Source organism: Canis lupus, chromosome 37 (assembly GCF_011100685.1).
Source record: "Canis lupus familiaris isolate Mischka breed German Shepherd chromosome 37, alternate assembly UU_Cfam_GSD_1.0, whole genome shotgun sequence".
NCBI classification, from domain to species: Eukaryota; Metazoa; Chordata; class Mammalia; order Carnivora; family Canidae; genus Canis; species Canis lupus.
This window is the reverse complement of record NC_049258.1, coordinates 24,108,158-24,122,816: the sequence shown is the minus strand read 5'-3', so window position 1 is coordinate 24,122,816 and position 14,659 is coordinate 24,108,158. Positions and strand designations below refer to the sequence as shown.

At 42.1% G+C, this 14,659-nt stretch overlaps 1 long non-coding RNA gene across 1 annotated transcript; it reads right to left on the bottom strand.

The window, feature by feature from the left end:
• Positions 1 to 4,905: 4,905 nt before the first annotated feature.
• On the bottom strand, positions 4,906 to 13,617 carry LOC111094390. The gene is made up of 3 exons (XR_005385389.1): positions 13,213 to 13,617; positions 12,978 to 13,057; positions 4,906 to 7,169 (listed from the first exon to the last, which is right to left on the bottom strand). It is a non-coding gene; the product is annotated as an uncharacterized LOC111094390 (long non-coding RNA).
• Between the last annotated feature and the right edge of the window lie 1,042 nt (positions 13,618 to 14,659).

Here is a 14,659-nt window from a genome sequence, read left to right as displayed (position 1 = left end):
AATGAAAGCCTCCCTCCCCCTGACCGTTCTACCCGCATATTCACAACCCACTCCCCACTTCCAATTTATCAGCTAGTAAATTCTGAGTTGAACTTGGAGCCAGAGTTTCATTTAGTTTTGGCAAAGGATCAACTTCTTCCAAGAAAAGAAAAGAAAAAATAATGAAGGAGGGGTGGAGGGGTGGAGGGGAAGGTTTAAAAAAAGCTCAGCTAAACAAAAAGGGCTCATGGAAACAGCCCTGCAACATTAAGTAACTCAGTGCAGAGAGAGCTCTGCTTTTTGATACATTAAATGTAAGTGAATTTGAAGGTGTTTGAAATGCTCTGAATATGCAGCTGGGGTTACCAACCAAGCCCAGATGGGCTCCTAGTTTGGAAAGGTTATGGGGTCACCAGTCATTAGCTGGTGACTTTAGAAATGGAGAGAGGGTTGGGAGGTGTCCATGGCACCTACACTCATTTTCATTCTGGATTGTGTGGCCACTGTCCCTGGGCTTGTGGATGACAGAAGACCTGTTGACCTAACTAACACTCTGCCCTGTTGGATCTACCAACCCCCTGAAGAGCTGGGGACATTTCCAACAAGATATATAACATCCTGAGTTACAGGAAAAGACATGAATAACTCATTCTCACTCATAATGGAAAAATGCAAACCGAATCATCAGAATGGAGAAGGTTTGATATTGTCCATCAGCTTGAGGGAAAAAAATGTTTTTAAAGTTCAATAGCATCTAATGCTGGAGATACTATGGGAAAATGGCCACACTCTTACATTGTAGGTAGGAACACAAATGATAATACCTTTGTGGAAGGAAATCTGACAATATCTTTCTCCACCTCCTGCCTCCTCCCCCCTTGATTCATTCTTTCTTTCCACTTTCTCTCCATGGTGAGCTTGTACCATGTTCTACTTAACAACACCCAAGTGTTGGACTCCCCACTTGCCTACAACTCCTCACCGTGGCCAAAATAGAAAAAAAAAGGTGCAATGAATATATACATGAATATATCCTTTATGGACATATATGAAGATTTCTCTGATGTATTTTTCTCTTCTCTATCTCAATCTCTATTATCCCTGTATCATCCCTGTATCATCCCATCTCTACACCTACATCCACATCTATATCTATATCAAGGTAAAATTATTGGGTTGTAAAATCAATGTATTTAATTTGATTAAATAGTCCAGCAATTTGACAATATCATCTCAAATTAAAAACTATACATACTCATTGTCTTGGCATTGCTAAGAATGTACCCTATAGATATAATTCCATATGTTTGCCAAAATTGATTTATAAGGATATTAATAGAAACACCGTTCATATTACAAAACCCTGGAAAGTGCTGGAGTGCCAGGGGAATAGATGTTTAGTTGTGTCCCTTTACTTTGTAGAGAGTGAGAGAGCACAGTCTCTGGGGAGCCAATTCATGTGTTGAATCCTGATCCTAGCATTTACTGGCTGTGCACGTTGCACAGGTACTTACCTTCTTTTGCCTCAACTTTCTCAGTAATGTAATGGGGACAAGGGCACATGTTTGTATCAGAGTCCCAGCAAGAAAGAAGCTAGACATTCAATTGAGTGGTTTAAAGAGAGTTTAATAGAAAGGACTATTTTCAGAGGGGTAGAGAGGGTAAAGGAAGCTGTAAGAGATAATGCAAGGCTGGCCATAGTAGAGAGCCCTCAATACTCCACACCTTGAATTAGTGGGAGAAAGGGGCAACCTCTGAAATACACAAAGAACTCTGTGGCAAAGGCCACCTGACAGGTGATGTGGCCTTTACTCCAAGAATGGAGCAGTACCTGGTGATCATTAGGGAAGACCAACTACTAGGGGACTTGACTTCTCTCTTCACTGTCCCTCTTATCTCTTCTGGTGCCACATGGTAGCTGAATTCAATTGGAAGCCAAAAGCAGAGGAGCCCTTGATGCTCTACCTACAGATTAGACCTTTGGTGCACCCATCAGAGTACAGAGAGGATTGGGGAGGGGGTTGGGCAAGTAGAAGATACTCAACCAAACACTTCCTGTGACTTGGGGGAGAATTAAATGAACAAACACACAGAAAGTGCTTAGAACAGTGAGGGGCATATCACAAATGCTTAATAAATATGAGTTTTATTTTATTAAGATTAGTATTTATTAAGATTAGTATTAATTTCCCATTAAAACCATTTGTCAGATCCAGATGTGCCACAACGGCCATAGGTCTCCAACATAAATACCAATGAAAAGGGAAGATTTTGGGGAATACAAAAGGGAAGGGCTTAGTATAAGAAGTATGTACTCCTTTGTGTAAAAATGTTTTAAAAAATTGGCTAATGCTATTTGGAGTCTTTTGTGGTTCCATACAAATTTTAGTATTAGTTCTATGAAAAATGTTGGTATTTTGATAGAGATTGCACTGAATCTGTAGATTGCTTTGGGTAGTATGGACATTTTAACAATATTTCTTCCAATCCATGAGCATCGCATATCTTTCCATTTGTTTATGTTGTCTTCAATTTCTTTCATCAATGTCTTACAGTTTTTAGAGTATAAGTCTAAAAGGAGTTAAATTATCACTCAACTCCCTGGTTAAGCTTTCCTGGGTATTTTGTTCTTTTGGGTATAATTGTAAATGGAATTGTTTTCTTAATTTTTCTTTCTGCTACTTCATTATTAGCATATAGAAACTATCAGTTTCTGAGTATTAATTTTGCCTCCTGCAACTTTACTGAATTCACTTATTACCTCATTAATAGTTCTTCTTGGTGGGGTTTCTATGTATATTATCATGTCATCTGCAAATAGTATATAACCAAATAATTAAAAAAAATTGTTGCGTGGCCATTGTCTGTAGAGAGGGTTTGAAGATTACATGGGAGTTGGAAAAGACTTTCATTTTTCATTTTCTACCTTCTGTCATAATGTTTATACTTTTAAACCATGCCCATGCACATGCATGCATTATTTTTATTTTTGAAAAAGTGAAAGATGTTATTTGGGTGGCTTGTTCATGGTAGATGCTTTCTTTTTTTGTTATTCTCTGTAATTTTAAAAGTATTTGTAGGTTTAAGAATAAAGTACTGACTGAGAAGCACACTGTGTTAGAATATTCTGAGTATCAAAATTGGCCTAAAATAGTATTTTTGAGAATGCACAGGCATCTGGTGTGCTCATTATTTATTACTTAAAGGTCACCTTGGTCTCACATTCCCTCCTTTTCTTAGTTCTAGAATCTGTGCTTGGAATGATTGACTTCCAACAGTCTTAAGCAATAAAAAGGGGTCTTCATCCCACGGAGCAAGTTCTTGCTGAATGGGAAGATTATATATGTCATACAGGATTTATATATGTGTGTGTGTGTGTGTGTGTGTGTGTGTGCACACAATTTGTATATAAATACATTATTATTTCTCTGGGATTCTATGGATGTGTATTTGTGGATTTTACAGATATATGCAAATATCTACATATATATGTATATGTATGTGTGTGTGTAGTTTTTTTTTTTTTTTCAACAAGGCACAAGTGTGCCATAAAGTGTAAGCAACTTGGCTCTGAAGTCATACTGCCTCGATGATAATTCTGGCTCCACACTTACCAGCTAGTAATTTTACCAGCTAGTAATTGTGGGAAAGTTACTTAGTTCTCTAAACCTTAGTTTTCTCACTGGAATGGCAGTTGCTACCTACTTCACAGAAACCTTAGAGGTTTAAATGAGATGAGCATTCTTGGCATTTTAGTTATCACTCAAAATATATTGGCAGTTATTTATTGTTAAATGTAACAGTCCAAATAAGTTTTGCCTAGTGAAGAATTTTGTTTTATTCCGTCCCAGTTTCTCTAAATCATTTATCAGAAGTTTCCCTGATTGGAAAAGGGATGTAGTGGATGGAAATGGATATCTTCAGACATGCAGCTCTATAGAATTCTGAGATTTTGAGCTCAACTGTCCTAACTTTAGCCTTTTCATTTACACCAGTGGGGAATACAATGTCCATGGAAATTCACTGATTCATCCAATCTCACAAGGCTGGGACTTCAAAACTGGATGTCTTGACTTCCAGCAAGGTACCCTTGAAGTATTTAGGACCCTGTCTATTCATAGCCACCAGTGGCTATTTGTTAAGGACGGGGAGAATAGTACCCACAATGAATACTCTGGGTGGAAGAGTTATAAAAGGTCATCTGATCCATTGCCCTGCCTGCACTTCCTCTTCTGCTTTGGCATGCACTCATGGGCTAGTGGCCAGGAGCAGAGGCAGCTTCCAGCATGCAGGATGAAGTAGACCTTAGCAGGCCATGACTATGACCTAAGTGCCACCTTACTTGCTCCTCACAAATAAGTTTATGCTTCTCTTTGCAGCAGAATCCCAGCTTTTCAACTCAGATGCTTTATGGACTCATTGTTATTCTTTTGAAATCTTACTGTCCAAAAGACTGGGCATTTTTAGTGTCCTCTGAACTGGACACCAAGCCCTACCACCCTGAAGGGAGTTCTGCTGTTGTGTGATCTCCAGGAGAAAGGAAGTGTCATCTGAACCAATGTCGCCATTGTAATTGTCACAGAGACTTTGGCAGACCAAAAGCCCTGGGCATCAATTCAAGCCAAAGGACTTAAAAAAAAAGTCCCTTCCTTCTAGAACCTGGCATGTTTTTGGTTCAGTTTTAAGGAACTTCTCATCATTAGAGCTGTCTGAAATGAAATAGCAAGTTTCTCATCTTTGAAAATGTTTAATCAGAGATTGGCAAACCACTTGACATAAATATTGTTGATGAGTTAGATCATCTCAATGTCCTTCATTCTAAGACAAGGCATTAGCTTTTCCCTTAACCACCAAAGAGGTGATGATGTAAATGAAGGAGGACTCTATAGAGAGTAAAGGAAAATTTTATTCAATTTCCCATACTAAAAATTGTTTCCATGAAGGAAAACCAGTGTGTGAATATGATTAAACCTTGGACTTGGTATTAAGACATCTGGCCAGGATCTATCAACCAGCCAAGTAGCTTTGTGTTAGGTGTTTCAGCTCTCTGGGTCCCTGTTTCCTCATCTATCTCAGGAGAGGATGGGAACATCTATATGAAATGAACATATGACAGGTCCACAGCGAAAGAATAACCAGTGTCCAGTGGTATGCTTGTCATTATTTACTTATGTTCCTGACTGAGAGAAGTGCAGATTGAGGAATACCTTGAAATAGAAAAAGAGGTCTTGAAACCTCCTGCACCAACACTGATTAAACTGGTCATGGAGGTCTGTTCACCAAATAAAAGTTCCGGTGTTTGTAGCTTGTGCTTCAGACCAGAATAAAGAGAGTGTCCTTGTTTTAAATTCCTAGGAGCCTTGGCTTCTGCACGCTCGGAAGACACTTCCATTTCCATCTATGCTGGAGCTACCAAAACCAAAGTACCACTGATTGAGTGGCTTAAATAACAGAAATTGTTTGGCTCACAGTTCTGGAGGCCAGAATTCCATGATCAAGGTATCTGCAGGATTGGTTTCTTTGAGGGCTATGAGGGCAGAACCTGCTCCAAGCCTCTCTCCTTAGCTTATAGATGGCATCTTCTTTCCATGTCTCTTCACACTGTCTTCCCTCTATATGTGCTTCTGTGTCAAAATTTCCACTTTTTATAAGGATCCCAGTCTTATTGGATTCGGGTCCACCCCAATGACCTCACTTTAACTTGATTACTTCTGTAAACACCTTATCTCCAAATGAGGTCACCTACTGAGATATTGAAGGTCAGGACTTCAACACATGAATTTGGGCGGGGGACATAATTCTCCTTATAACACCATCCATATGATTGCACCCACTCCACTGCAGTTCCTAGGTCATGTCACAGTTGGCAGGATGCGCCTTTGGTAGTGAGTCCAGAAAATGACCACGTTCTCCTTTAGGCTCATCCATCTCATTTAGCCTCAGTCCTCCTCCCCTCCCCCTAGTTCTTTAAACCAGTATTTGTTTCTTTTTTGTTTTTTATTTAAATTCAATTAGCCAACATATAGTACATCACTAATTTCAGATGTAGGTTTCAGTATTTGTTTCTTATATTCACAGTCCCTTTGATTTGGTGAGTGGCACATACGTATGTGCATGTGTTTGTGTGGGGGAGAGAGAAACATTAGCACTCAGTTCCTTCCGTCAGCGCTCCTGCTCTGTAGAGAAGTGGCACATTCACGTGTAGGCTGTATATGTGTCTAATTCCAAATACCTAACTAGCTTTGGGCTCTTGTCTTAGGGTTTCCCTGGGGGCAATCTTGATAAATGAACAGTAAAGCTCTGACTTCCTGGGGTGAAGCAGTAACCTCACATCCACACCTCCCGGAAAACCGTCTCGGTGTAAATCAAGTCTCATCTCAGCAATGATCTCATCACACATTTATTTTGGGTTGGGTCCCAACGCCCTACCATAATAGCCATCATCTCCATTGTGGACTCAAATGACCCACTTTGCAGTTGAGTTCATCCTGGAATCCCATCGGGAGAATGGGGAGAGTGAGGGCCCCAAGGAAAGTCTGCGACTGGTGTCTCTGGTCCTCAAAGGCTGAGGCCACTAGACTTGGTGGTGTTTAGGATGGAGAAACTATCTAATCAATGTCCACCTGTCCAGGGATCTTAGCAGCACATGACTTCCAAACTTGGGCTCCCAGTACATTTTTGACCTTCTTTTGGGTTTAACTACTAAAGTTAATACATGGTCTTGTTCACCCTATGACTAGTTAAGTATTTAAACTAACTGGGCATAAGTATCTTAAGCCCATTCCCCTAAAAATGTTCCAACTTCATGTACTGGGTCTTTGTAAAGCATGAATGAAGCAGAAGCAGGTGATTTGGAAGAGGTAAGAACTCACGCAGGGAAGGCTAACAGCTGGATTCCCATCTTCATTGACTCAGTACATGAAGATGAAGCCTTTAACTCCTGGTGCCCAGTTGAAAGTCCATTCCAGCAGACAACCCCACTGTCTGATGTGATTCAACTCTGTAAAGCTGCTGGATGAACATTCCAAAGCTGATGGATGAGTATTCTGTTATTCACTTCTCAGTTCTGTCAATCATGATGACACTGGACCTTCCCAGTTTCCAGGGTTGGAGAGAGCTTTCTCATTCTAACACAGCACAGGTGGTACTGGGGCATGCTGGCAAATTACAGCATGAGTTCTACTTATCATCTGAAAGTAAGCAAACAACATAAAGCGAATATGGGATGGACAGAGGGAGGGGTAGGGAAGGGGTCAAAAAGCTCAGGATTCTCCATCCTCTGAAGATCATTGAGAGTTGGTAAGAAATGGACCACACTGTCTACCACTTTCAGAGTGAACAGTAATAATAGGTGATATTTATAAGACATATGTTGTGTGCCAGGCTTTGTGCTAGGTGCTTGTGCATTTTCCCATTGAATCCTAACAAAAATCTTTGGTAGGAACCATTTCTAAGAGTAGTGAAGATCAAATGTGCTAATGAGCGTAAAAGTACTTAGAAATGATGAAGTGTTATCAAGCCACAAAGATTCAACACATGCTACTATTTTTTTAAATGACCCCTGAAATACCTTTTAGTCTAAGACTTACATAGTGAAATAATAGATGCCTAAAAGATATGTGATATGGCCCTATCATATACCACAAAGCGTCACCCAAAGAAATGACATCAGCTTGTTAGAGAAGGAGAGAAATGCTGTGTGACCTGCTCAGGGAACCACAATTATGTAGAACCTTCCTTCTAAAACCATGAGGGGACTCCGGTCAGATAAGTTGGTGACCCACTGAGACATGCATGTGGTCACCCCCTAGCCCTGGTGGAAAAGAGGTCAGATTTTGCACTGTCTTTTGTACTCTGATTAGTGACTCTGATCAGGAATATAGAATTTCCAAGGTTTGATCTCTCCTGGACTCAGTCTTCATATTAGTGGAACAGCACTAAATGAGCTGATGTATTTGAAAACATCTATCAAAGCGCTGACATTCGGGAAGTAATAAAAATAATAATTAAACACCCACTGTTCTAGCTTGGTTGGGAAATGAAGACTCAGAACTGGTGGGGTTTATTTAGACTGACACATTCTATAAAATGGGTGGTGTTTAAAGGAAGTGAGTCTAGAGGCATCGGAGCTAGTGGAGTCTAAATGCCCTTTGGGCAAGAATCTTGTTTGTTCCTATTCATACAATGCCACCCACCTTGTCATTTGATCATTTGCTCTTTGTTGGCAATTGTTTTTTCTGGAGTGTAGAGGCCTCTGAGGCAGTTTGTGAGGGGACATTGTAGAGTTGTCTTTAATCTCATTAAGAAATATTTAGTGAGAGGGGCACTTGGGTGGCTCAGTTGGTTAAATGCCTGCCTTTGGCTAAGGTCATGATCTCAGGGTCATAGGATCAAGCCCACATTAGGCTCCCTGCTCAGTGGGGAGTCTGCTTCTCCCTCTCCCTTTACCCCTCCCCCCTTGTGTTCTCTCTCTCTCTCTTAAATAAATGAATACAATCTTTTTTAAAAAAAAATAAAAAGAAAGAAATCATTAGAGAGGCCAGGACTAAAGCTGAGAACATTCAACTGTATGAGGGAACACCTAAAGAAAATATGTTGACGATGTTGAGCAGCAGCATTAAAACAGGGACTTCAGAATTTGGCAGACTGGTGTGTTTGTGGGCAAATTCCTGAACTTCTCTGAACTTCAGCTTCAATAATGAGCTATGGCAATTCATAGAAACCACTTGACCCATGCATAATAGATGTTCCATATTATTATTTTCAACGTACTTTTAAATACATCGTTTTAAATTGTTTTATTTGGAAGTGAGATGAACAGGGTAGGAACTAGACACAGAGATTTTCAGGTCAATGGGCTTCTTAATACCTCCAGCTCTGTATTCTAGTTCTGACCCTGATAACAACCCGATCCAGCAGCTGTTGATCTGCCCTTTGCTATCGGGTGGAATGAGACTAAATCATCTTCATATGATGTCCTTCAAATGACTGTATAATCACATGTGTTCCAGAAGTGGGAGATGAACTCTGTCAATAATTAGAAGTTGAGGTCTGAGGGCAGAGAGGGTGGAGAGGTGAAGGTCAAATCACATGGCTGCCAGTCAATCACAGGTTCTTTTGAAGGACTGGCTGGTGAGTTCTGGAAGATGGATCATCCCTAGCTCTTGGGCTTCAGAGTTGCAGAGGCAGACTCCCAAATGAAGGAATTCTTGGTTCTTTCCTATGGCCTGACTGCTCCACACAAAGTTGGGGTGTTGGGTTTAGGGGAAGGCCTGGCTACACTGAGATGAAGGAGACAGATGGAGAGATGGAGCTTGGCAGATTTGGTGACTGTGGTGACTGACTTCTTAGGGGCTATAGCTCATCACAGCTAACACCCCAGATACCTGTAGGCTGGCTCTGGTCTGAGACGCCTGGAAATTTTCTTATGCACAGTTTCCCCCAGGTAAACTTAGTTGAGGGGGGAGTCTGATTCCACATTGCCACTGCACTCTGAGAGCTTCTGGTCCCAGCCCAAAGCCCGTCTCAGCAATTTAACCATGGAGAGAGAGTGGGCAGCTCACATGGTTTTGGGAGGGGACATCAGCAGCAGTGCCTGGGATAAACTTGCCTGTTGATTGGATCCAGCCTTCCTGTTACACATGTTCTTGAATACGCTGCTTGTCTTGTCCTCCATATGCTCAGTGTTAAAACTCTGAAGTCAAATGTAGCCACTGGAGATGATAGATCACAATTACGCAGCGTAGGAAAGGCAACATGGTCTTCTGGAAGCCCAGCATCTTCCCTCCCAGCGGAGTAGCAGCAGAAAATTGGTGCTGCCTTCTGCCCATTCTCTACACCCAGATCCAACACGCTGACCCAATGCATTGCAGCAGGCTTTTTTATTTTATGTATATGCAGTGTGTGTATTCTGTGTGTCTGTTGTTGGATTACTTGTTTAAGATAGACTGCTGTACCTCAAACAACACTCTTCTAACAGCAAGGACCCTCTCCTTCAGAGTTAGTCTCTAGAGCTTTGAGTCATGGGTAAACAGTCTGCTCTGCCTATTTGGTGGCTTATTACTCAAAATATATCTTTTTTTTTCCTTTGGCAGGGCAAAGAGAACTTGGCTAGAGTGACAAAACCTAACTTCAGGGCCCCTGAAAAACCTTTATTCTTTGTCACAAAATGGTCTCAGATTTTGTCCTAGAAATGGCAACCTGCAGAAATTCTTTTCTTAAGCTTAAGGCTTTGTTCCCAGGCAAGATGCTAGAAAAGCTCTGTATAAGAGGACACATATTGCTCCTATCTCTCAGGATGAGTATCAGCTTTTACAGAAAATTAATTTTGCCAGGGAAGAGATGAGGTTGTTTGACTGGGTTGTCAGGGAGGAAATGGGAGGAGGCTGGGAAGGCTGGGAAGTGGGACTCCCTTTAAGAGGACTGAGGCACAGAAATAACCCTGCAACGATAAAGAAGCAAAGCTTTCATTTTTCATAATTTCGAGGAAAACCTGCCCTGATAGTGAGGATCTGTGAACACCGAGGTGCGCTGTATTCTGTGCTTCTCTTCAGCCAAGCCACTGTTAAAGGGTAAAGCCACAGCATTACAAAATGGACACAGGTCAAAGATTTTCTGTAACTTAATAATTAATGAGGGAACCGGCAAGATGTGACTACTGGTTTGAAGGAGAGTCAAAGAACTGCACAACCACAGACTATGCAGGATGCCCAAATCAGTAATAAATGGTGACATTTCCTGAACTTGCCCCAACTTGAATGAAACACCCTATCACCAAAAGCCTTCAGTGCCCATTTTATTGATTGTGGGACTTGGTGTCATCTCCAGCAGCACTGCTTCTAGTTTTTGAAAGTGATAATAGCAACCTGATTCTGTTGCAGTTAATCGTAGAGGATTGCTGCAAAGAGGGTTTCCCAGGTGTTGACTTGCAAGCCTCTGGACTGCTTTCTGCAGAGGGAAAGGCCCTGTCTTGGAAGGGATGACAGAGATGCAGGGATCTTTCTTCTTCACCGCTGACGTCCTGTGTGATCTAAAGAGATCCACATCTCAGTTTTCTGTTCCCAAAAAGAGGGATGAAAAGAACAGCTTTGACTTAATTTTCCAAAAGTCTTTGCAGGAAAGCCAGGAAAATGCTTGTCGGGTGAATTTAAACCACCACCGGTCCCATATCCCAGGACATAGAAGTTGTTTGATTAAGAGGAAGAACGTCCATGGCCCTGCCCAACCTGGTTGGTGGAATCCTCCTCAACTCACCAACACCCTTGTCATTTCTCCTGGCAGCCTTCTCCATGCTGTTTGTTTGCAGGGACATGACACGCTGGCGCCTGGAGACAGGGCAGGGCGGGGAAGGCTTTGGAATCTGTGCAAGCCATTGCCCTCCCCACCCCCGCAAAGCTTTGTCCTCAAGCTCTGTCTCTGAGGCCCTTGGATCAGATTGCTTGCTTCCAGGTGCCAGAGAGACACTTTTCTGTTTGCTCTCCCACCCAGGCTGCCCTCGGTTTGTCCTTCCCCTAGGTGGGGGTGGCAAGTGACGGAGGCCGTTGAGAAAGGAGTCTTTCTTCTTTTTCCCCTCCCTTTCTTCCCCCTACCCCCTCAAATTGCAAGAGCATTTTGGCTTCTTTCCATCACTTGGGGCTTGTGTTGGAGATTTGAATCTGCTCTTGTTTCCTGTAAATAGCCCAGAAGTTCAGGTACAAGTGCAGTCTTTACAGGTGAGCTGTTTGTGGAACATAAGCAGGCATGCATGGAGCTGGCTGCATTGCTGATAGAGGATCTCTTCTGAGCCCAGTCCAGTGTAGCCTATGGTCTCCCCAATATTTCCAGCCTGGTCTACGTAGCCTTGTCCCTGGCTTATTTGCTAATTCCCTCAGGCATAAAATATCACGGAATTTGAGCACCGTTCATGCCCCCAAACAGCTGGCAAAGATTCCTTGTCCCGCTGTTAACCTCTCTGGCTTATGCCTCTTTCCTAAGCGTATTGTCTTTTTGAAGAGGGGAACTATTGGTTATTTGGATGGCAGACCTTGTACTTTAGGGAGGAAATTTTATGTTGCAAGTGGATAGAAACCCAGCTCGCACTAGTTTAAGCAAAAACAGGAAGGGAAGACTTCACATAGCTGAGAAGTCCAGGGGTGTAGATGAATGCAGAGATCCAAAAGATGTCACAAAGACCAGGCTTCCTGCTGCTTAGGCTGCCATATTTAGCAAAGAAAAATACAGGACACTCAGAAAAGCTGAATGTTGGAGAAATAACAATTATTTTTTTTTAGTACAGGTATGTCCCATATTGCTTCTTATATTTTATCTGGCTACATCTACCTGACACAGCAGACTGTGTCAGCTTTTTCCTCCTGCATATGTTGGGATTACTCTGAGGCAGGCTCTAGCCATGAGGCAACAGAATGGCTACTGGCAGCCCTACACTCATATTTCAGACCTTAGGCACCATGGAAATAGGGCCCTTTCCCCCAAAGAGTTCTAGCAAAAAACCAAGATTTCATCTCCTTGATCTGGCTTGGGTCTTGTGGCCACCTCAGAAGTGACCACTCTGTCCATGGGAATAAAATACTGGCTAGGTCTGGTCATGTTTCTGCTTCTACTGGGATATAGATTTAGCCATGTATGAACCCCTTGGATTAAGAGTTGGTGGGAGAGTCCCCAAAGGGAAACCAGAGTGCTGTTACTAGAAGAAAGATGTTAGCCAGAGGTCAACTCTGTGGTCCAGTGGTTGGCATGCCCTTGAGCAACGTTCCTTGGAACTCCACACATAACACACTGGCTTCTTAGAGTCTGATGCAGATCACAGAGGAGTGGGGCATGGTTTTTTCCCCTATAGGATGAGTTTGGAGGATGGGTGGCAATCTAGGTAGTTCCTGAACCAAACAGCAATGGCAGTACAAAAACATTTCTTTAGTACCTTCTCTCTGTGGCCTGTGCTACCCAGAATGAGTCCTATGTAAAGATAAAAAGGAAGGCATTGCTGATGTCCATGAACTTACCTTCTAGTGAGAGATATCATCATGTTATACTTTGTTCTAGGATCTCATAATACTTTCTTTGTTTCTATATACAGGTAATTCTGAGTATATAAAGAGGGAGTGAATTAATTCCAGATAAGGCTTACTGGAGGCGATGCATTTGAGCTGGGTCTTAAAGGATGGGTAGAGTTTAGACAGGCAGTGATGAAAGAAAGAAAGAGAAAAATCCCAAACAGGGGAACTAGAAGAAGCAAACCTGTTGACTTCATGTTGCTGCTAGCCTGCATAAGATGGCATGGCCTTGACATCACTCAGGGTCAGACAGATGCTTAGAAATCCCAGGCAAATGAATGGTTGGGTACTCTGGCATTCCTTCAAATACTTGTTCATAGTTAATTTAAAAGAGAAGGCTGAGTGATGGGGTGGGGTGCAAAGGAGAGTATTTGGGGGAAGAGGAACCCTAAGTGGGAACACTCAGCTCCTTTTCTACTGCCCTTGGTAATTCCACTCTGGCTCCAGACCAACATAATCCACTCAACAAAGGAAAGAGTTGTGGATAAGTGGACTCGTCTTCCTTATTTAGCAGCTATCAGGGTAACTTATGCCTAACTCTGGGTGGAAGGGGGGCCTTAGCTCCTTGATCTTGGGTTCCTTTTATACCGTCTTCCTGAGGTGTGTTCTAATCCATTCTATTTTCTTATGTTGCCAAGGTATTTCATTTCCCTGGTGATGTGATGGTCTGCCTCTTCCTCCAAATCTGACACTACTCTAAAGGGCTGAATATTGGAAAACATTTTGCCCCTATAGTCCATGGCTGCCTAAGTGTGCTGCTCAGAGAGATCTGAGTGTATGCTGCTGGCCTCCGAGGCAAGGGCCACACAGAGTGTGAACTTTTCTCCTGGAGAGACCATCAAAGGCTGTAGTAAAGTCTGGGAGCATGGACTGTGTCCCATTAGGATGAAATTCCTGGGTCCTCCATTTACCTTACACTGAGTGATCCTAGAAATTCAGGATAAGAATTGAGATGCCATTGTCCATCTGATTATGCTTCTCTGAGGACTCCCACCTTCAAGGATGCACATCTCTTTGGTGGTGGTAGGAAAAGTATCCAGCCCTTGAGCCCACAGCTCTTCCTACTCACAAGCTGCACTAATCCCTAGCCCAGAGATCTCTTTCACTCATGCCTCCAATTGATATTGGCCTGATGAGGATCCTTACACAAAAAATTCTGGATTAAGTTTTGCTCGAAAAATGTTCTTGTTTCAGGTTTGTGTCTTTGAGATTTTTTTAAATGACAGATTCCCGGATGTACTATATGTCAGCTAATTGAACTTAAATTAAAAAAAAAAAAAATGAAGACACATTTCCCTGTGTTATAGTGAGGATCCCCTAAGAAATGAGCTGGGATATGTGACTCTAAAAAAAAGAGCAATGAACAAAAAACTATCCAGAAAAATAATCATTTTGACCCACATAGGGTCAAGTTATACTTTTGAAACAGTGAGTGGAAATTTAATTAAACTAGACAAGAGAAAAACAACATAATGGAATAATATGGAATGCAATGAAATAATAGATCTAAATGAGGTTGTATCATATTCCTGTCCCCAAAAGAAATCGTCCCTACCCTCCTGGGGCAAAACTGAGTTGTATTCTCTACCAGGGAGGAAATGGACCAAACTTCACTTCATTTTAGGGCTTGG